The sequence below is a fragment of the Melozone crissalis genome, unplaced genomic scaffold (genome assembly GCF_028551555.1).
Source record: "Melozone crissalis strain CALT ecotype California unplaced genomic scaffold, PUWL_Pcris_2 ptg000042l_1, whole genome shotgun sequence".
NCBI lineage: Eukaryota > Metazoa > Chordata > Aves > Passeriformes > Passerellidae > Melozone > Melozone crissalis.
In genome coordinates, this window is record NW_026535820.1 from 39,966,164 (window position 1) to 39,989,781 (window position 23,618).

Below are 23,618 nucleotides of genomic sequence, written 5' to 3' on the forward strand. Positions count from 1 at the left end.
TGAAAAGATAGCCCTGAACTAGATGTTGTAATGCAGGTGTAATAGTTTAGCTTCTGTAATTCAACAGGACCATTCATAAAAATCTAAAACAAATCTTAAAACTCTGTCTTCACTGATTTCTGTCTGTTCAGAGACCTAAAGGACAACAGTTACTATTATTGCAGAGACTGTTCAGCTCAGCTTTATTGTTTTAGGTTTGAAATAATTGATAATAGTATTCTTTTAAGCAGTGAACCCTCTTACCCTCAGGCTTCCTGATGGTTTAATTTGAAACCAAGTCCTTGAAGGTCATCTTCAAATGTTGTTTCATCAGAGCAACAAATCATAGTAATGCAGACAGAACTAGACTACTGAAACCAAAAAAGTTTATAAGCATATTACTTAAAATATTTGCCAAACATTATATGCTTAACTTTTCCTTTAGAAATTCAGCTTTTTTTTAATTTGTCAAGGGCAGCAAGACTCAAATTTCATGACTTGTAGATTATCAAGACAATTAAAGTTGCACAAACAAGTCCCAGAGTGTAATGAGGATTGTATTTTAACTTGTTCCCCTTTCCATGCTCCAGGTGTTCTGTGTTTTTTTAAAGTTTTGTTTTCAATTGAAAAGAGAAGGCAACAGGTTGCAATACAATCCTGTCTAAAACTTACAGTGGCAGAGGCAGTGTATAGTGGCATTTTTACTTGCACAGAACACTTTTTAGAAGTTCAATTTTTCATGTGTTTTAGAATTAATAATGTTTGTTATATTATTTCCACCTATGTCAAGATGTCCAAATTGTGGAACAGATCTATACATGTGACCTCTGAAGCTATTTGTAATTACCCTCCTTTAATTAAGGGATTTCTGTGTTGGGGGGAGCACATCCTGTGTGGTCTGGGCTCATGTGTTACAGTGCATGTGTCTGCAGGTCTGCTTTTGAAGTCTGAACATTTATAGAAGAAATAGGTAATACTCTGTTTGGATGGCAGAACGCCAGCTTTGCAGCCTGACACTTTCCCACTTCCTTTTCAGATCCTTCTTTTCCTCTCTCAATATTGTTGTACTGAAAAAGGATCCTGACAGTGTCACCTGACATGTGGCTCAGCCACTTTGAGACAAATGTTCAAAATAATTTAGGAAACAACTGTCTTTAAAAAAATTGATTTGCATACGGGGTACTGGCAGTTCAATGCCTGTTGGTCAAGCAAGATCCATTTAATGTTTTTCCCTAGTACTTTTTGAGGTAAAGATTTCTTATGCATCCGCAATTTGTTTGGGATTTTTCTTTTATATCAGCTGACTGACAGCAATCAAATCCACTGTTTCTAATATCTTTCTACTTTTTTTCCTGCAGTAAGTACACGGTACAGTATCAATCTTGATGCTGTTGTGTCAGTGGTCTGGATTAAGAACTGAAACCTAAATGCTCAATGGTGGCCTTTATTGCTGAGCTGGGCTGTAGGAGCTCTGCCTTTTTGCAGTGTTGGAGGGAGAAGCAAGGTCACTGCTGCTTTGGTACCCTCTTGGAAATGGAAGTGGCCCTACGTGTGATGTTGTCATGTCTTGAGTGTTTACTCTGCCCAAGTAGGAGCATCTATGCTCTTTTCATAGAGTATGAAATAAATATTCTTGTCCTAGAACTTGAATGTACAAGTATTTTTAGAGCTGGCATATATTCTAGAATTCCGGATTAATGAATAGAACATAGAAAAATACAACATGAAGAGCTTCAGCTCAGAGAGTTGTGACATGGTCTGAGCTAGCTCCCAATACAGTCATATTAGTCACACAGTAAATAGGAAGATTAGATTATTAACATGAAATGGAGTTTTACGTTCTGTGGCCACTATTTGCTTTGGTTTTTGTTATTCTTAAACTAAACTTTGTTATCCATTACTTTCTATTAAAGCCTGGCTGGCACTGACACTGGTTTAAAGCTTAAAAGAGTAAACCTGTGTCCAGAAGCAACTTGCAGAACCACTGCAAATTAATGTTTGGTGGTATGCCTTGATTATGTTGATGATAAAGATGTTTGGAACAGACTATGGCAATTTTTTGCTTCCAGTTAGAGGCAACATTACTTGCTGACTTAAGCACATGCTTATTAGAAGTCCTGAAGCTCTGTGATTGGCATGAGCAGAAATTGGGAAAGGATTAGAATTGGCTAAAATAATTCCTGTTTAGGTGTTCTCTGCCTTTTTCTCTTTAGTGTATTGTGTGTTAAACACTGCAGCTGAACTTTGAGCAGCCGTAGTTGTTACGTTGTTTTATGTGTGCACTTGCAGTTCACACCTGACCACGTTGCTCAGTGAGCGCAGCAGATTTGCCAGTTTCTGTTGAACATTAACTTGTGGTCCCTTGCTTTTCGCTGGGAGAGCTTTCGGTACAAGCACCTGCAGTTCTGAACCAATACTGCTTTCCAGAGCCTATAAAAATGGTGATTAGCTTCTTCCCAGGCATCTGAATCCCTTTAACACAAACTGGAAAAAGAGCATTCAAGTGGAGACTGAGATAGCCCTGCCAACTGTCCCCATGTGAATAAGCCCTTTCTTGTGAAGGGTATTTCAAGTACGTGTTTCCTGCTGAATCACTGTTTTTACACAAGCAGATGCTTTATAACTCTTCAGCTTCTTCTTTCAAAAGAACGTCTTGTAAAGATTGGGGAGCAGAAGATAGTTCTGTGAAGTGAGGGGTCTTTAGAATAGGAAGGTTTAATGTGAAACTTATTGAGGTTTAATATGAAAGTTTAATGTGCAAAATTGAGTGCAGATGGAATAGTATTTTTTCCTGTAAATAGTTTAATAACTGCTTTTGTGTAGGCATGCTAATAAACTTGCTTACTTTAACAAATAGATATTTTATATCTAAGCCATTATTTAGTTTATCACTTTTCAATGATTCTGCTAATTGGGCAAGTTTTGCTAAGGTATTAAATACGAAGACTATGAGCTATGATGTCTTTCCTATATTCCCCATAGGATACTTCATAAATCAAATGTAATAGAAAAGAACAAGCTGTCTTGCTGAACAATGCTAGTATCCACTAATGTAAAAGAACAGATATGCTTCATAAACCTATGAAAAGCTACAGCCAGCCAGGGTTTGGCATTTAATAACCAGCAAGTCTAAGTATTTCTGGAACAGTCCTTCCAGAAGCTGTAGTAAAGCCTCTAGGCTTGAGAAGAAAAATGTGTCTAAACTATGTGGCTTTTTTGAAGAGGAAAAGGTAGGAGGTGAAGATACAAGCAAAACAATTATTTACCATCTTCAAAAACACCAAGAGGAAGTGAGAGGTAATGTCAGGTATTGTTATTTTCAAAACTTTTTCCTTCTCACTTTGCAAAAGATTCAACAGTCACAAATGTTTAAAATTTTACAATGACAAGTTTTCTGCAGTGTGTAGCCTACAGTACTTGTACTCTGTCCAGTAGTGAGAGGCAGAGCTGGGGCCCCACAGTAGTGATTTTACTTGCAGTCCTTCCATTCACACAGGGATGCCATTTGGAGGCCTTCCATAGAGGTGATAGGCTCCTGCATTTGTTCTCCTTTGTCCCTTCCTAAATGGTGCTTCTGGTTCTCCTCTCTCCCTCAAGGACCCTGGCAGTGCAGCCCCTGTTCCCCTTGGCTGCTCTGTGCTGCTGCTGTGTGATGCCACCAAATTTAACCTTGAATATGTCTCAGTAGCAGGGCAAAGCTATCATGTAGATTTCCCTGTGCTACTGTGGAAGAGCTTTGCTATATGAATTGTGATGGCAGAATGCCCTATGCTACAGAAAACTCTAAGCCCAGCAGAATTTGTTGACTCTTGGACATGAGGGGTTTTAACCTGCCCACCATGCCGCTGCTGTTTCTCTTCTTGCTCCATACTTCTGGTGTTTTCTTTGTTGATGCATATTTTGGAGTTCATTTTTTCTGTTTGTTTTTCTAGCAGGCAGCAAATACTGCCAACTTCAGTCACAGATGTGAAGTTTATGGGCAATGCTTTTTATTGGTACTTGACATGTATTTTTTGAGATTGCCTAGCCACTTCTTATTCAGAATTTTAAAGCCAGACATAAATAAGGTACATTCTGTCACCTTGTCTTTTAGTAGAAGTATTAGACATGCAGTGCTGGCACTTTCTGTGTGTATGTACTCATGGGATGATTGTCAGTTTCCGTACAAATGTGTTTTGCCATGGGTCTGTGATGAAAGATTTATCTTCCTTTTATTAGTGCACTCACACAAAGTCTTCCTTTCCCAAGGTGCTCTCAGCTCTTGCTGGACTTGGTGCTTTTTATCACTGCAGTTTGCAGAGAGAGCTGCGCTGAACCTTGTGGTGCCTCTGGCTCCACAGCCCGGTGGCTCCAGCAGCAGAAGGGAAATGGTGACAAGGTTGTTTTAGCCAATAGCTGTCCTTTCTTAAAAGCCTTTGATCTCTCTTGGTTGGTGATGGTAGGAAGTCTTGCCAATAGTGAGACAATGAATATGCTTTGGTTGTGTATTGGGTGAGCACAAGGTTTCCTGCCTGTATGTAAAGACCAGTGGCTCCCAGTGAAACTGGAGGGATCCAGGGCATCTGCCCAAATTTGCATCATACTGCAGTCGACTCTTGCGGTGGATGCTGTCCTGTACCTTGCTGGCTAGTCATTAATACAATAATTTTTAGAGGGACAGTAAATGTCAGCATGGTGGAAACGTCCCTTCAAGCACACTGGAACAGTCCTGTGCCCAAATCGCTATAAGCCTGTGTAAATACAGGCAGACGTTCGAATGAGCATGGGTGTAGGTGAAGTATTACAATGCCTAATATTCAGCCCAGAGAAATAATTCTGTGTAGCACTTTTTTTCTCCACCACTGTTGTTATTGCTTGCTTTTAATATATTTTCTTTTGTATTTGCCTCAGGATAGACATGGGAGGTTGAGGCGATGTTGTTACTCATTCTGTAGCTAAGGAGGAGTGTGTTTAGTAACAGTCGGTGCTGCTTCTGAAATGCTTCAGTTGTGGGATCTGACTGGGATGAGTTGGTTATCTGGTGTGTCAGAGCTAACCCATGTTTTTGCAGAATCCAGCTGGTACTGAATTGAAAGTGTAGAATGAAAAACAAACATTGTTTGTATTTCAGAGACAATGCTGCCAGACATTCATGAATTCTGATGCTTTGTATCAATGTTGTTGTCATTGTCCAGCCTTAGAAAAAAACCACCATTAGTGCCAAAATGATTTACAGTGACTAATCTTACTGGGAGAGCGGAGGCCCTGCTTCCTGCCTAGCTCATTACAGTACCTTTGTCTTCTCTTGGAGAATGCTTCCATTTATATTTGGTGATGAATCTTGTTAGCATGGCTACTAGGAGGGCACCCATAATAGCTGTGTAGAAGTTTAACTTCCCTCATTAGATTAGTTTCCAAACCCTTGGGCTGACAGAACTCTGGAAAAAAAAATTATGAAAAGAGAAGACAGTAGATTGGTGTTTAGTCCAGATTGTTTCAGAGATCTGCAGCGAGCTGCAGGAGACACATGAACTGAACTGATTGAGTTTAAGTGGAAGACTCTGTGCATAATGTAATAAAGATTGAGTGAAAACAGTGAAATGAAACAGACCAAAAGATATTTAAACTGTAGCATATTCAAAGAAAATAAATCATAGGTAACTGATAGATTTTGTTTCATTTTTATTGTAATTTTTAATTTTATTTTTTATTTTATTTTTTATGTATCAGCTTTTTAGCATCAGCTTGCAAATCATCAGTTTTTGACATATTTAAAATTGTGTTCCTCTAAAGCCACATGATATGAATAAAAAACATTGTAATATCTCATAGTTAACAAGCATGGTATTTTAAGCCTGTTTATAATCTCAGGATTCAGTGTGTCAATCTGTTGAATTTCTCTGACAAGACAGGATTCAGCTAATTCAGTGTAGGGAAGGAGCCCACTGTCTTGTTTGTATTGGGTTTGCCTTGGGGCCTTTGTTCATTGGAAGTTTTACAAGGTGAAATGTAGAAAAACTTAGGAATTTTAAGTAAGCCTAAACCAAGAAGTACTACAATATTAAAAATTAATTTAAGCCTTTTTTTTTTTCTGTGGCCTATGGAAGAATGGTAAAGTTATTGCCAGGTTTGCAGTGACCTTCTTGCTGTGCTGGAGGAAGATGGTTGCTGAGGAAGAGCAGTTGCATTGGCAGAGGAAGTGGAGCTGGACTGGGAAGCTAAGTTCCTTGCTCAAGATAGACCATTAGATGCACCATACTCATCCCTCAGGGACTGAAGCTGTATGGGTGTATGACATCTGAGATAGTGCTTTGGGATTTTTTTTTTTTTTTATACTGCAGATAGGTGTTCCTCCAGCTTCTCTTTCAAGATTGGTATCTGCTGTTACCATGGCACAGAAGGGAGTAAATTCACAAAGCATTAATTCAGGGTAATTAGAGGCTCCTCTCTTGTTATTGTTAAATTCTTGTCTAAGGCTTTGGGAGGGGAGGTGTAAATTGGGCTTCTGGGTGATGAACTTCTCTTGCTTCTTTGCAGATGTGTCTCAGAAAGAGGGCATTTACTTCCCTCACCCCTTATGTGTTACCTCCTTGAAAACAGGTTAGCTTAGTACTAGCATAAGTGTACAGCAGTGACTCTTTAAGAAACTCACCACAAATCAAATAGAGAGAGTAACTGCAAAATCAATTGTAAAATCAAATATCCTTTTTAATTTGCTTTTGTCTTTAATATTAAAATATATGCATTTCCTGCTTCCACGGAAGAAGAGCACATCAACTGTTCTTTTTGCATCCTTTGGCTGGGTAATGCAAGAGGCAGCATGGGATGTCCTTTCTCTCTGTTGGTGGGTGTGTACTCGGGGGCATCTGGTGGAAACTTCCTCCCTGTGCTGCAGCTATTGTGAAAACACAGCTCAGGGGAGCAGCACGATTTGGGGGTGTTCTGGTTCAGGGCAAATTTGGGAGAGAACCTCCGAAGGGGTTCCTCTAAAAAGCAGATTCAATCAGCCCCTACCCCAACTGGTTTGGAAAAAATCCTTAGAGAAAAAGTGGAAAAAAGCTGTTTATTTCACAGGCAAAGCATTCACCAACACAAAAACAAAACAATAAAAAAAACTGAACAATACTGGACAATAAAACCCCTTGCTGCTCCAAAAGAGATGACAGACTCTGAAAGCCCCCTTGGCGTGCTGCAGCTCGGCTCACTCAGTCTCTTGTCAGTCCCTCCGGCACTGGAAATGCCGTGGCCCAGGCCCGGCCTGGTGGGCCACAGACGTGAGTTCCAGGTGCTCTGCTGGGTGTTCAGTCCAGAGCAGGTTTAAACAGGTCCAAAGAAAAGAAAGAAACCACAGTCCATGGAACTTCTTTGCCTCAGCTAGCTAAAACTAACTAAAAAAAAAAAAAAGCAAAGGAGAGCTCTGTTCCTCTGTCTGTCCATCCATAGACAGCACAGTCCAGGAGCAGGAATGTGGAGGAGTGAGTGCAGTGTCTGAAAACAAACTGCGTGCTTTTTCTCTCCCCCCTTCGCTCTTGGAACCAGTCTGAAAGTGCAAAACTTTTATCCAGCATAACCAGAACAGACAACAGGACATACAAGGATCATATGGCCAGCCCAGGATAGGGGGCTCTCGGTGAGGGGCTGGCGTGGGTGCCAGGGGTGGGTACCTAAACCTGCTGGTCTGCTGGGAGTGTCTGCAGGAGGCCATCCACATCATGGATTTACTGACGTTTGGCAGCTCCCCCAGCCATGTGCCAGCGCTCTGAGGTGATGCCACCGGCAGCACAGACACTTTCTGTGCCACTGCCACCACTGCAGAGTGTTGGGTCACCTGGCCCCTCGCTGGGCAGGCACCTGTGTTCGGGCAGCGGGCTGCCACGGCCACAGCCTGGCTGGTGGCTCCTTGGGAGGGAGAGCTCCTTGAACGGGCTGAGAGAGGGCTCCTGGAGGGGAGCAGCTGCAAGCCCTTCATGGGGTGATGTTGTTCCAGGCATTCCCTTTCTCGAGCTCACAGGTCTGACGCATCTGTTTGAAATGGTGTGCCTGGGGAAATTCAGATAGCCGAGGGAAACCCGTGGCTCAGTATCGACCTCGTGATGAGGTGTTTCTCCCAGGTATCAGAGCTGAGCTCATTTCTTGTGTTTATCTCACATCTTCCATGAGGGAGTTAAAGTCTGTTATCCTATGGGTGGTGCACTCCTCCTCTGAAAGTGTATTTGCTTAGCAAATGGCACCATTCTATTGCTAAAGCAGTTAAATGTGATAGATTTCACTATTTTAAAAACAATTTTAAATAGTTATTTATACTGTCCAACAGGCATTGGGCACTTGTGGTCTCTGATCTTCCTCTGCCTACTGGGCAGCATTTTTCTTCCATTTGAGTTAGTGGTCCAAAATTGAGCTTAGTGATCTGAAATATACTCTTCTAATTTAATCAATGAAAGGTAACTGTAAAATCATAGGATGAGCTCTTATGTTCTCTGGCATAACTGTATTGCCTTTATGTTTTCTTTTGTAATCTGACTAAAATTCTACTGTCAACATGTTACAGCAAAAGGATGGAAATTAGTAGTATCAACACAGACTCTTTTGATAGCTTTTGGATGACATTTTTAACATGGCTGAGTTGAATTCTTGCCTGTGTTACTACACACTCTTCCTTCACATTCTTGGATTTTGCATATTCCCTGTTAGGGAGAATGTTTTAAGTGTATTTAGCTTGATGTAAGAAGGTTTTGAACCTTTTAGTGAAGGTGTTATAGCCAAATGTCAAAACATGGCTGTGGGCACTTAAAATAGTCCAGTACTAATGAGCTAAGAAAGTTGATTTATTATGTAGCCTGGCTTTTTATCATGCTATAACAATGACAGTTGTTAATTAAAAACAGTGTCTCTGCAACATCAGAATATTAACTTTGAATTCTGACACCTTGTCCAAAATCAAATTCTAAGTTCAAAAGGTAGTTTGATATATGAAGGGGAAGACTATATTTAGAGATGGAAACAGTCCATATTCACTGCAGCTATACTGTTATATATTTTGAAAATAATCTTTTAAGAAGTATCTCTAATTTTTGAGATAAAAGTACAATGTCACTATGCAAGGTCAACTTTAATGGAAAGAGAACTGACTTTCAGTATCTGATTACGTGGAAAGCTCTAGGGCTTTAATCTGGTTTCATGACTCTGTGTTCAAATCTGAAATAAATCTATTCTGCTTATTCAGACTTTTAAGAGTATCATCTGTCAGAAACCAATTGCCATTTATCTGCAGCACATGGAATTTTTGAAATCACTGTGACTCTTGAGGGGAGGCTATTTTATTTTCTGAATCCCACTGCTTTGGTAAAAGCAGAAAGATTTCTCGAGAGAACAGTGTTAACTGTGCCTCTGTGCTTTCTGAAGATGATGGGGGAGAATGGACCCCATTTTCTATGAAACTGATTTCTAAGAGTGTGGTAGCAGTGGTGTGGTCAAGTAGGAGTAGACATAGTGTCAGAAACTACTAGCTGAATTGATATTGGTTAGACTTCATCTTTGCAAGATACCTTTTGACAGCCTTACTTCACATGAACACATAACAATTTTGGAATCAGATTTTTTTTTCTTTTTTCTCAAAAGGAAATCCATTTAACCAGATAAAGTTCTGATTTGCCCCTGTCCCTGTTAAAAGCACACTGATTTTTATTCTGTCTCTGACCACCCATGCACCTTTGATTTTCCTTGTGATGCAGGTGATTTTTAATAGCTGACACAGTGCAGCCCTTTTGTCTGCAAACAATTCTGAGATGTATATCTGAGTTTTGGATTTTTGATTTCCCCTGACCTTCAAGGTTATGTTTTCAGTCTCTGTCAAAGTAGTGAGAGGGTGGAGAACAGGCAGTACAGCTCTTAGTTTCCTTCCATTGTTTGTCCTAATAAGTGTCCTAACCTTTGGTTTCTGTCTCTTCTTTCCTGTGCCTCAGGTGAAGAAAAGTACAAGTTAATTGATTTTTTTATGAGCTTCATCTTTAAAGCAGAGCTTTTGTCATCTTGGAAATGAATACAGAAATTCACTTTGCTTCTCTTTAAAAAAAAATAAAATTATTAAATAAAAAAACAACCAAGCAATATCTATCTCTGTAACATTTCTAGAGGTGAGAAATAGAACGAGGGTGAGGCAAGACTTGTTTGCAATAGTGGAATGGGGCGTATTTCTGATACTGCAGTTCTCCTGCAAGCTTCTGGTGCTCCTAAAGGCTTCTGGTGCTTTAGGATTCCTTCAGTCAACTACTTTGTGCTCCTCCTTTTCGCTTGTTAGTTGGTCTTAATTAGAGGAAGAATTACAAATGCTAAACAAAAGTTGTCCTTGTCCTTAAAGATTAAATGGATTTTAAAAGTTGGCTGACAGTATTATAGCGAATTTAGGTTAAGCAGTCTGAACAAGTATATAATTTGTGTTTTTAGTATCCTGTTCTGCCCATTAAAACAATTTTCTGAAGCTTAAGTAATAAAAAAATGGGATTGTCACATAAAGACATAACACATTGTACAGCTGAGAGGAAAATGCCCCGTTCAAGTTATAGCTTAAACATGATCTTCCTTAGAAATGTCTTTCCTAATCTGTATATAAAATAAAGGTTGGTTCTGCCAGATGACTGGGAAGTCGAGGACTGCAGATTTTAAGGTTTTTCTAGCATAGGAATGTATCTCTTCTAGTTGAGACAAACTAATGACACTGGAATGCACTCATGGTCTATAGCAGCAAGTATACCTTAACTCAGTTATGTCAAAAAGAACATATACTGTGGTGGATCAAAAAGAAAAAAAAAATGTAACTAAAATTACTTGGCTAATAAATTTCTGTGGTTTTGGGTGAATGTGAAAAGTAGGCTTTCTTAGGCAGAGTTATGTTTATTTAAGTATCAACATGATTTTCTATGTTTAAAAAATTTAAGATTCATGAATGAAGTCAGACTTCAGATACCAAGAAGACTGTAAAATGGTATGGGCTTTGATTACAGGAACTTTCTGGTTCTTTCTGTAAGCTCTGCATCTCTGCAGAGTGTCCTGCCTGTATTTAAAGCCAGTCCTTGCTGAAAGAATGTGATTGACCGCGGGCTGGCTAGCAGCTTTATAGGTAGGAGGGTCCTTGTTGGGGCATGGTTATTTCTCACTGCTTTTGGAAGTTACATGGAGTAAGAAATGTCCACAGCCTGTGCTGTGGGGTTGCCTGGACTCTTAGGCACAGGTGGGAACGAGGGGTTGCAAACCTGTAGCAGGTGATGATGGCAGCAGCAGACCTGGCTCCCGTGTGGTGGTAGCTAACCATCAGTGACTCAGGCATCCATAAGTTGCTCAGAATAACTGGACTGCAGAAATCATGGCAGGATGATGACAAGTGTGTGCTTCTTTACATGACCATGCAGATGCAGCCATGGGCTCTCCACCCCACAGCCCACAACCCCTTTTGTGTAGAAGTTGGGAAATACTCACTGGGGTTGGCCACTGTGCCTGTGTGAAGCGGGACAAAGAGTTAGAAACACTCGTTCAGTGAATCAGCTTCTACATGGAATTGAACAAATAACTGTAGATGTCTGCCTACATTTTCCCCATCAGTAAAATAAGGATATTGCTATTGCAGAACTTCTGTCAAATAATGAGACCTGCTTAGTAGTGGTTGGGATTTGCTTAGTAGTGTGCATGGTCTTTTTGAAGAGGAAGTCTCACTTCAGCATTGTTCATGGTGTTGAGAGCCAGTTCTGCAGAGATGAAGTCAAGACTGAAATGAGAACATATCTGAGATTGTGTCCTAATGTGTTGAGTAAACCATAGGGTATTACTTTGATATGATGGGTAGCCTTTCCGTAAATTGGCTTGTTTGTGTGCAGCCTGTGACATGGAAGTGATGAGAGATGATGCAGCTTCTAAGTACCATAAATGTGCTTCGATTGATGGTGCATAATTCTTGACTCACAGGAGGGAGGAGGTCAGTGAATTAAGCTGAAGGGTACTTGAAGCTTTGTGCATGTGGGGATTGAAATTAAAGTTGGGAGCAGTGACTAGACTTGCCAGATGACATTGGAACATTTACTTAAAAAAAAAAAAAAGAAAAAATAAGAAAAAAAAAGAAAAAAGGCATTAAATGTGGGATAAAGAGATAAGTTAAAAACACTTGAGACATAAGTGAAAAGCCATGGAGTTTCTTTAAGATGGTTTTAGTATGTAGCTGAAATGAAAGTATTGAAAGAGATCTAATTTGTTTTCATTATTCTAGGAGCCAAGATGTCTACTAATACAGTATTTATGTTTGTGGTAATATCTTTCTATCATTGTGTATCTCTATAAACTTTCTGTTTAAGAAAACGACTAAACAAAGCAAAACAAAAAATCCTCTCAACCTTTCCTCCCTATGGCAATAGTGCAGAGATTTTGGGCCAGGAGACATGTCTCCTGCTGTGTTATGCTGGTGAAATACAAAACAGAGAGATCCCTTTCTGAAGAGTGAGTTTAGAGATGAATCTGTCAGACTGTTGGCTCCAAAGCAAACTGAGACGATCAGAGAAATTTGCTGAAGGCATGGCTGAGGTGAATGCCTCCTTTCTTACAGCAAGGGTGTTTGAGCAAGAAGGCTTGGTGATCTCTGTGCTGATGACTTTGCCCTGAAAAGAGATGTTCTCATACCATTTGCATTCCCCAGGGTCTGGTGTCTCCCAGGGGTTTGGTGGTACAGCTGCGCTGGCACTCTTCCTAATGTACTTGTAATAGCAAAAAACCACTTTCTCTGAAGGAAGTTTATTCTGGTTTGACAAGTGAAATGAAATGCAGCAATAAAAGCATTCTTAGACACTTATACTGGGCTAGAAATTCAGATATTTTAACAGGAAAATAGTAGAAATGTGGAGTCATTTCTATTGAACTGGTTGTTCACAACCTTTCCTTGTATTTGAGGCAAATGTGCAGACCTATACTGATGTATTTTATTGGAAGCATGTGGAAGACAGTCTTCTAGTACATCCTCAGATTCAAGGGGCCAACAGACAGACTCACTAATGAGGGCAGAACTGGGAGATGTTGTTGACAGAGTGGACACTAGAGTGGTTAATACGGTAGAAAAGAACATAAGTAGCTCTCAATGAAATGGTACCCTACTGTGGTGAAAGAGGAAGACAGAAAGAATCTAAAATCCATTTGAGTCAAGTATAAAAGTTGCTCTTCAGCAAGATAACTCTCAAAATTAGTTCATTGCAATTTGAAAGGAAGCCCATATGAAGTGTCTCCTTTGGATAACTGTTGGAGATGGAGGAAACTTTGAAGTGGTTTCTAGTGCTTTACATGGTGCAGAAGCTCTTGGTGCAGGTCTTTCCTGTTCTGAGACCATATCTTGGTGTTTTATTCATTTTATGGTTAGAGTTAAAGTGTGTTTAGGTGCTTAAACACATCAGAAAAGAGAAATAACCTTCATTTATTTTTCATTACTCAAGATTAAAAATACTTCTGGGTAACTATACATTCTGATGCTGCAGCTGCCTTGGCTTGTGCTTTAGGTTGTAAATATGTCAAATAAGGAAGCAAAGTCTGTGCTTGTTTGTTGGTTTGCTTTTGTAGTCAGATGGTCTTCATGTCCATCTAAGAAAAGATTGAAGAACATCAGTGAAAATGTTTTTGAATTTGAAAATGCTTTTGAATTTTTTAAAGGGGAGTAAAATAGCAAAAGATAATATTGTAGTCTTGCATTATTTATTGTGCCTGTAGCTTTGAAAAAAAATCTTGTGATGTTAAGGCTGTCCCAAAATGAACTAGAACAGTACATTTCTGTAACTTTGATTTCTTACGTTGTCTATAAAGCAGATATAGCAAGCTTGAGACTTGTTTTAAGCTCATGTAATAAGAGGAGGGGATAAAACCCCTCAAATTTCATAGCTTAATCAAATAAGCAAATGCTGTAGAAAAAACCCCAACTCTGTTGTAATTTGATGTCAGTTCTGCACTAAAATCTTTTACCACAGTGCACCATTGTAACAATAAGCTTCAGTCATCACTGTCTTTCAGCTTACCTGACTGTGATAAAGCAGCACAGTATTTATTTCTGCCTTTATGTAAACATTATGCTGCAAGTGGTTCATGACAGCACTTCAGCAAGCTGTGTCATGTGAGGATACTTGAGAAATGCATCAAAGGAGCTGACATTCTTGCATTGAGGTTGAAGAAGGTTGCAGCACTTCTCTTAAAGCCAAGAAGCTTCAAGGGGAAGATCAATCTGAATTTGTTACGTTTTCTAAGTCTCTTTGTTCCTATTAAAAAGGACAAGATTCTGTCAAGCTAGTTGCATTTTCAGCTAAAAAAAAGCCAGAGTTAAATGGGGCAAACCAGCTAAACAAAAAAAAAAAAAAAACCCTTTCAAACTATAGCATGAGATGTAGCTAAATTTGGAGTTCTTAACAGCAAGCAGCTGCTTAAGTAATTAAAGTATATAAGGTGCTACTGACCAAAGCAATTAGTATGTAATTTCATTAATGGCGTTAGGATTGCAGTAACAATATTTAAGTCTTTCTGTCCAAATCAAGATTGCAGGCAATTTGTGCCACGTCCAAGATGAGGCTGGGAGCAGTGTGATGTTAGGGTGTGCTACAGCACCACTGTCTGAGTGGATCTGTAACTGCGCAGGAGTGGCTGTGCCTTGGTAACCCTTCTGATTAACATACCTTGCTCGAGAATTTGCATGTGCATGCACTTCTACATTTTTATAAGCTAGGATGGCAGTAAGTTTATATTTCAAACAAGGCTTTGTAGGGGGCTGCTAATTTTTTTGTTTATCTTTGCAATTAATTTGTGAGCTTGCTGGTGTTCAAGGGCAAAAGCGAGTTATTGTTTTTGTGTATGTTTTTGTGGTTTGTCCTTAAGTGGTTGAAAAATCTTGGAGAACTCAGACATAGTAGAGTGTTCCAAGTCCCTCTGAAATCTGAAGTACTGCAGATGATAGGTTTTTAAGTTGCAAGGTCGGCAACTCAAAGACAGTTGGGTGATGAGCCCAGTCACTACAGCTTCTAGGCTCCAGAATAACCATGAATATTCTTCAGAAAGATGACAATGAGTTTTAGAGCCTAAGCAGAAAAAATGCACATCACGGGGAGAATGTGGAATACACTGAAGTCGAAATACAGGTCACCTCTAAGGCTAGGGTGGCATCACTGATGAGTCACTCGGTCGGAGAACTGAGGCTGGGAAGGCTTGCTGCTGGGACACCCGTGGGTATCATTCCTATGGTGGCTAACCTGGAGGTGCTGACTTTGTTAAAAAGCCACTGAGAGAAGGCCTTCAGAGCCTTCAGGCTTTACAGCAGCACTTCTGGCCTGCCTTGAGCTCTGTCCTGTTGACGCATTGCCTCTTTCTAGGTCTGAGCCTTTCTAGGTCTGTAAATACGTGGGCGTGCTTTTGGCGGAGCAAACCAGTCTTCTCTGCTTTTCTGTGGTGTATTTCAGATACGAAACAGGGCGACGTGAGCAGGTTGTCTCACCTCTTGAGAACACTGACCCTGTGTCCACAGGTTTTTGGGGCATCTCTCCTAAGAGGGGTGGTGGGGTGAATTAAAGCTGTGCAGTGCAGGACACTGGCTCCCTGCGAGCTCGTTTGAGCATGCCGGTGAGTGACATCCTTGTCACGTGGGGTAAGAGAAGTGGAGATAACCTCATAAGAAGTGATGGTCTGTTAACTGAGTATCCTTCAGGGAAAATATCTTGTGTTCTGTTTCCAGCCTTGTTCTGTGGACGTGCGAGGAGGTGAGTCTAGGCAGGGGATTGGGCTCCATGAACGCTGACTAGATGGAGAAGAGCAGCAGGCTGATTTCCCAAAATCACAGGATATGCCCTGTGTACCTGACGTGGGAATGCACACAGCTTGTGAAATCAGGCACGAGGATCTCAGAAGGAAAACGGGCATAATGGAAAAGTTTGTTTTGACTCATGCAGAGCTGTGATGAGTCTTCTGCATAGCACACCTGCAGATTTCCCCTCTGGGTGAGCCTGATCTTGACTGATTTTCACCAGTGCAGCTTACTGCGGGATATAAATCACGAACAACCAGGCTTTGTCTAGGTGAAAAGAAAGGAAACTCGATTTGGTGAGTTCAGAAGAAAATTTAGCACATGGTTTTCTTAGGCTTAAATAAAGTCAGGCTGATGTTACTGATTTTCAATGAAGTTTTGAATGGTAAATATAGATTACTTGTTCTTTCGTATTGTTGCTGGTCTCGGGTTTGTTGTTGGTGACATAATCCTTGATTGGGGCTGGGGTTTTTTTTTGTTGCTATCTTATGTTAAAAAACCAAAACAGGTTGACTAATGGGAGTTCTTGGAACCAGTGTGGTCTCAGCAGAGGGAGCATCACAGAGCTTTTATAAATGCCTGTTTTCCTGCTGAGCGGAGTGGGGTGCAGACACCTTCAGCGGTGGCTCCACACCGCCATTTGGGATGAGACTGCAGCAATATGCTTTGCCATCTGGGGATCCGTGCGTGCGGCAGGACTGGAGCGTTCCCTTCTCATGCACTGGAGGTTCACGCTTCCTTACAGCAGTAATTCCTCTCAAATCATCCACCCTTTGCTGACAAGGCCAAGGGAGGAGATCTCCTTATTCTGCACCCCAAAAGACTGTGATTTTACAGAAGCAGCTGCTTGGCTTGCCTGAAAGAAGAGCCTAAAATACACAGATGATTTGGGGACAGCATATCTGTGCACAGATGAAATTAAACGCGTGCCCCAAAATACTGCTGCTTTAGTAGGGCAAAGAAATGAAGGAAAAGTTTATATCAAGGTGCTGCCTATGCAATAAGAGGACATCTGGATGGCAGCTGCCTTTGTCTCTGAAGTGAAGCTAAGGTAGCTAGGCTTGCTCATCATTATTTGTTGGGTACTGGGTTTAAAAGTCAAGTCAGAGGCAATTTCTAATGTTCTTGTAGAAACAATTAAGTTTCTACAAGTCCACAACAGCCTCTTCAAGGAGGTTTTTTTAATGTCTTTTAGTGTTGCAATTCCAAACAACTCTCCCCTAGTTTAGTCTCTTGTAGATATTTTATCAAAATAAAAATTGCAGTTAATACTGAACTATTAAAGCAACTGATAAAAAGAAACCAAAATTACCCTGGCGTTTAAGCATTTTACTTTTTCACATGACTTTGGTTCTGTTAAGTTTGACAAGAAGTGCCTTAAATATGAAATATTCCAAGTTGTCTGCTTTGTATGTCCATCAGTCATAGCTAGGTAACTATTATATGCTGAAAACGCAATATCTAATTAACTTGGAAGAATAGCTGATTCATTAATTGCTGTGTGCAACTTTCGGAACTTATATTACGTCCTCAAACATGCTTTGTAAGTCAGCAACGAACCTGTTTGGGGCAAAATTCAAAACTCACGGTTTAACCTTGGGAGTAAAGGTTAGCTCAGGTATCAGGTGATCTGGGACATGCTTAAAATAATAATAATAATAATAATAATAATAATAATAATAATAATAATAATGCTTCAGCACTAGCTCTGCAGACCCATCACTTCCTGAAGAGAAATGCTAATGGACTTTCTGGGCTAATCCAACCACTTTTGACTGGAAAGCTTTGTTGAAGTTGTTGTGGAGGGGGTTTGAAATGAAACCCACTGTGCAAGGAGGCTGGAGTTTGCTGGCTGCCAGGCAGGGGCCTCCCCAAGCAGTGGGGCGATGCTCTCTCGGAGCAGCCGCTGGTGCTGGAGCAGGCAGGGCGTTGCGGGCTGTGGCTGTAGCTCCGGCAGGCAGCACGTTAGGAGGCTGTACGCGATGTTTCCCGGAGCAGGGATAAAGCCTGCGCTGTCTTGGCAGGATGGGAGGGACTAATCCGCGCAGTGGTATTTATATTGATTTGTAAGGATTGTTCAGCTGGGATTACTCAGCTGGGTATTATGGTGTTTAATCAGGGAGGGAGAGCACAGGTTCCCGAAAGGAAAGCAATAGATGCTTTGACTGTCTTTAACTTTGCCTTTAATAGCTTTTGATTTGCAGGACATTTGTAGCTCTTCTCATCTGTGTGAATTTTAAACTTCCTCTTGAACTGTCACTTGTGTGGTAGTGTTATTTGTCTATATTTGATTAGCATTCTCACTTTTTTCTTCTTTTTCTTGGACATGAACAATAAGAATAAAATATCCAAGTAAAACTTTAGAGAAGCACTATGAGTAGAAATCTGTATATGGAAAATGGTAGAATAAATTGGGAAAAATAATTTTTTTCATGTAAATGTAAGAAAAATATTTAATTATTAGGTATTTTAAAGCATTTTATTCTGTGTCTGATGTAGGACTGGGTAATCTCAATAAAGAGGCAACTAAACCTGACCTTTTCTGTGCCACATTGCAGCTCTCAGTGATACAAGATATCTTTTTAAAGCCATTCTCTCATAAATGTGACTGTCTGATATAATATGCAGTCAAGCATTTACCCTGTGGTCATCTGACAGTATTTCAATTCCCTTCTTCATTGCCACCCAGTGTTGTGCTTCCTCAGCTCTTGCAAGTTCCTTAATGGCTCAGTAGGTTAACATGGGTTTGCCTGTTGTCTGAAAAGTTCCAGTGGATTTTCTGTTTGTTTTGTATGGGCTGCACAGGCCAGGAGCCCTTCTGCTGCTCAGGTGTTCCACACATACTTTCTTTTGAAGGGTAAGTGACAGTCTTTGTGTGATCATCATTTTGGGATATATTGGCAGGGCTTGCTTTCTCAGTTTTGCTGTTGAGGTAATGCATCAGGAGTGTGGCACCCAGTTAACATCACTAGGAAGGTAAGACTTGAATGGAGGATCCCTGGGGTCACTTGATCTGTCTATGTCTCATGTTCACTCTTTATTTTCTTTTTTGTCCTGAGTTAAGGGTGGGCCACAACAAGGCTGTAGGTTCATGACTACTCCTCACAAAGTTATGACTTAACCTTCAGCTTTCCTTCTGTTCCTGTCTCCTTTTGGGCCAGGAAAATCCATCTGTGCACTCTGTCATGTATTGCATCCTTCACCAATGTAACCACTCTGTCCTTGAGTTTTTTTTTTGAGGATTAGTCTACTCTGACCCCAGGTTTGGCAATTGAAAGAATATCCCATTCTGCCTTCTGTGGTGCTGCTTCTGTCTGGGTAACTGAGGCTGGTTTGGGTTTTCCTTGTCTTGATAAACCCAAACAAAAAAATGCTTTCTTTTTAAAGGTCTTTATCAGTCTTTTTCTTAAATCAAAAAGCAGGTGACATGAGAAAAAGGTACAGGAAAACCACTGAGCCTCATGTTCATGGAAAAAACCCGCAGATGTTACCAGTTACTTGAAAACCACTCTTTTCACTGGATTTTGTAATCTGCTCAAGAATTATGGTTTCCCGGAGGTCTGCTTAATCTGGTGTTCTGCTTAAGTGATGTGCTTACTCAATAGTTACTATGCAGCAGTGGTTGTGCAGGCCCTGGCCAGCAAAGAGGGTTTGGAAGGGCTGATTGCTGTTATCAGGGATAGCTGGACCAGGGTGTGCTCCCCCAGGAGGAGGTGGGCAGTCCCAATGTGCAGTGACACAGGATCAGCTGCTGTCCTGTTAGGCTTTGGGTTCAAACTTTGACCTGATGCTTTTTTAGCAAGGAAGGTATGCTTTCTTCTGGTGTGTTTTTTTTGTTTTTGTTTTTTGGGGTTTTTTTTTCCCCAAGGCTGCAAATTTCCTTTGAGAAAACGGGTGTCAGTAATTCTGTTTTCTAAATGGCCTATGTCAGTCTAGAAAAGGGACTGGCCGTGACTTACATATTTTAATCTTATCTCTTGTAGCTGGAACATGTGCAATCAGAATTCTAGGTGGTTTAGATGATTTCCTTGGCTTTCAAGCCCCTCCCTCCTGCTGATGCCATTAGTGCTTCAACACTTGTGTGTGCAGTAGAGTTTAGCAAGAGTTCAGTGGTGGTGGTGATACCCACCCACAGCAATTGTCTGTCAAGGGAACCAATATCCAATATCTATCCATCCACTCTGCAAAAGGACCAACCTGACTGCAGTCCTTGGGTTAGAAACGACACCATGTACAGTGGGAAGTGCTTCTGAATGTTATCTGTGAATAATTGCAGCACCATCCAAGGACAAAACCAGTAAAATCTCCATCAGAGACATGATTTGCTATAGTTTATCCCCGTAATTAGCAAATAAAACCTCCTTGTACATCCTCCCTTCCCCAAAATACCTAGCTTTCATCATCTTCGCTTTTTGGGATGCCAAGCTTTAGGTGTGAACTGGACAAAAACTGAATTTTTCATTTTTTAGCCTTCCATCTTCTTCTGTCAGAATTCCTAAAACTCATTTTACCCACTAATCCAAGTGCCCAACTTCATTCCTTCCTGCTGCAGGGCACCTATAGCCAGTTGTTCCTGTTACTCATTGAAGCTTCAGTTTTTTATGAGCACCTCTCATATGTAGCTTATTTGTATAGTTATTACCTAGCAACATTAATTTTGTTCAATTTAATTTGTCTTCTATTTCAAGAAATCTATCAGGTGTGTTTTGAGAACATATCTGGAGTCCAACCATGAACCTTTAGAAAAGAGGTATGAAATAATAAACAGAGTTCTCTCCGGCACCTGTAATTAAAGTGCGTATACTTGATGTTAGCCATCACAGCCATACTGGCAGAAATGGGAATAGATGTGTGTGGTGTTTAAAATTCACCTGGAGAATACTGGAGCAGTTACAAGTTCACTGTTGATTTCTCTGTGTGGCTCTCTGGTTTCAGTGCACTCAAAGAGCACAGATGCCTATCTCAATTTCATGCTCTTTTACCAACCAGCATCTCTATTTCTTGCCCTTCTCTCCACGGCATGGTCCATTTAGCATTTTGCAAGCTGCACATGCACTGATTTCAGGTTTTGTAGGCCAGCAACCGTAGTTACAGTACAAAATAAAGGATTTCACTTAAGCTGAAGAATGTTAAAATGCAATAAAAGAAAAGAGTGCAGAGGCTCATAAGGAGACTTACAAGACATATAAAGGTTTGGGGTTCAGGCTTGTAATTTTTAATTCAGGCTGTGGCTACTCTGAGGTGAGTGATGCCTCTAGGACACAAAACTGTGTCTTCTTTCACTTTAAATGAACAAAAAAACCCTGTGAGCTTCTAATGTTCAATTGAGGCAGTCTTGATATTTTTGTGATTCTGTCTGACAGCCTTCTCTGATCTGGAGAACACTGTGAAAGCATAGGGTTTGCAAATGTTTTTTTATATTGTCTTTTTGTTTCTTGTGCTAAACTTCCCATCCATATGGAGCTTTCAAGAAATCAGAAAGGGAGAGATTGCATAGAATTGGAGCCTGATACTGGGAACAGAGGGTGTCATTCAGCTGTAGCATCACTGTAGAGGGCACTGTGGGATTTTTAAAAATTTGTAAGAGATCTGCTTATTATCATCCACCTTCTGTTGCATGCATCTCTCAGAGGTGTAGAAGCTGCCAAGTACTAAATACATGCATCCGTAGGGGGCTGTGGATACCAATTGTTTGAAAATTACAGATCAACTGGTGCCTGTGGCATTAGTGGAACCTGAAACCCGAGTATGGAGGGATATGAGACATTTGTGTAAACATAGTGAGTGTAGTAACATGGTCAGAGGGAGAAAGTAATAGAGGAGTAGGAGTGTTACCTAGAATGGACTTTTCTTTGCATCATAACAACTGTGTGTTGTCAGTAATAGTACACTTTCAAAAAATTGTAGTGATGGAGATTTCTGAAAAGTCTTTCTAAAATGGCATTTGGACATGGTACGGGAGGTACGTGCTGCAGTGCTCTTGTGCAAGGGGTGCCCTTAATATGAGGGGTAGTCTGAGAAAAGAGTTTGTATACACATCTCACTGTGGTAATCCTTACCTGCATTTTTGATCCTAAAACATGAGATTTACACAGTGCCAAAACCTTTGCAAAACTTAATTGCATCACCAGTATGAATCAGAAGAACTTACATGTGGTTTTAGAGGATTTGAAACAGGATCTTGAGATAGATACCACAAGTACTTTTTATGTCTCTTTTTTTTCCCTTTTCAAGCTCTGATACAATTCTTCTGTTCATTTTACTATAAATGTATTTTCCCTGTATCACCTGTGATTTACATAGTGTGTCACTGCATCATCAATGCAGTGCTGTAGGCAACTGTGTGTTCCTTTTCTTTCACTGTTTCCATCTGTCTCCTTGAGGGTTAATTCATATGTGCTGGAGGGGCTGCTCACAACTTGGATGTCATGCTCTACTCAGCTAACTTCAGTGAAATCCTACCTTAGGTATATCATAGCTTTTTTTGTTTTGTCAAGATGGCTCTTGAATGTGCTGCTCTGAAACTCATTTTGCTGATGCTAGGCTATCAGATAGGAATAGGTGATCAATCAACAGCTGCCTATCTGTATCAAACACTCGTTTATAGATGTGCTGTTAGGTTTCCTGTAGTATCAGACTTAATTCCATGGCGACAGAAAGTGCTATAGTCTTTTTATAAATCTTCTCCTGAATTCCTAGTAGCTCTTGCATCATTTATCTCTGGGAACTGATACAAGAGATAATGCTGGATGATTAAATTTAAAAATGAGCAAACAAGAAGGAAATTATTTATTTTTTTAGATAAAATGTTTTTGCAAACCTCTTAAATCACAACTAATTTAGGTCCTGTGATGTTTTTCAAAGTGTTCTCTATGAATTGTGGACCATATGTGAAAGGGAAGGATGTTTGCTGTACATTCATTTAGAGACATTAAATGCATCCTGGTCTGTAGCCCAACATGTTTATCTCTTTTTCAGTACATAGAATTTCTGTGATGCAGTGAGCCCCCTGACAGCCGTGAAAATACCTGCTTTCTTCAGGAAGCTGGCACAGCTGAAGATGAGCAGGATCATTTCAGCTTTGTGTCGCTTCAGAATAAGTGGGATCCTGCTTAGTCTTGTTAGCTGAGCTTAACATGTCAAGGCCAACAACTACCAAAATAAGTAAATAAATGAGGATCTAGGGGATAGAGAAGGGCTAGAAGCAGAAAGGCAAGTGGGACATGGTTAAGTACAGATTAAAGTTTGCTCAGGCTTAATTTAGGGGTTATCATCCCTCCTGTATTATGCTTGAAAACATTAAAAATGTATTTAAGGTGCTTTTTTTTAAAATGGAGCATGACAGCTTACCTACCTAGCTAGCTTAACTAGCTTAGTAGAGCTTTTGTAACAAAGTTTTCCTCTTTCCTTGAATGGAACTTTTAAATCTTTTCTTGTAATTGAAATAATGATTTACTTTACCAAAAATATTACTTGCAACATCCAGTGGAGCTGGTTTCTGAACAAAGTCAAAGTTTAACAAATTTTGGGCAAAGAAACAAAAGGAAGTTCAGACAGCTGCTGCCAGTGTGTGCACTTTGGTTCTAGTTTGGGAAAGAACACTGTTCACAGAAGAGTCTACAAAACTGCCAGTACCCTGTCCACCACCAGAAGTGTGTCAGACCTAGGTTTTGCAAGTGTTCTCATTTAAAAATGACAGTCAAAAGCAAAGGGCTGTTTGCATGTTTGTGCAAGGAGGTGGTAAGTGCTTCTGTGCTTCTCACCTGAAATGGAAGAATAGACTTTGAATATCCACTTTCCTACTCCTTGATTTTATGTCAGAGTTCAATACAGATTAGGGAAAATATCATTTTTGTATCCC

The 23,618-nt window shown here is 40.3% G+C and overlaps 1 protein-coding gene across 1 annotated transcript in view; it reads left to right on the forward strand.

The window, feature by feature from the left end:
• GRB10 (growth factor receptor bound protein 10) overlaps nucleotides 1–23,618 on the forward strand; it is a 145,927-nt gene that overhangs the window by 61,354 nt on the left and 60,955 nt on the right. The window lies entirely within an intron of this gene.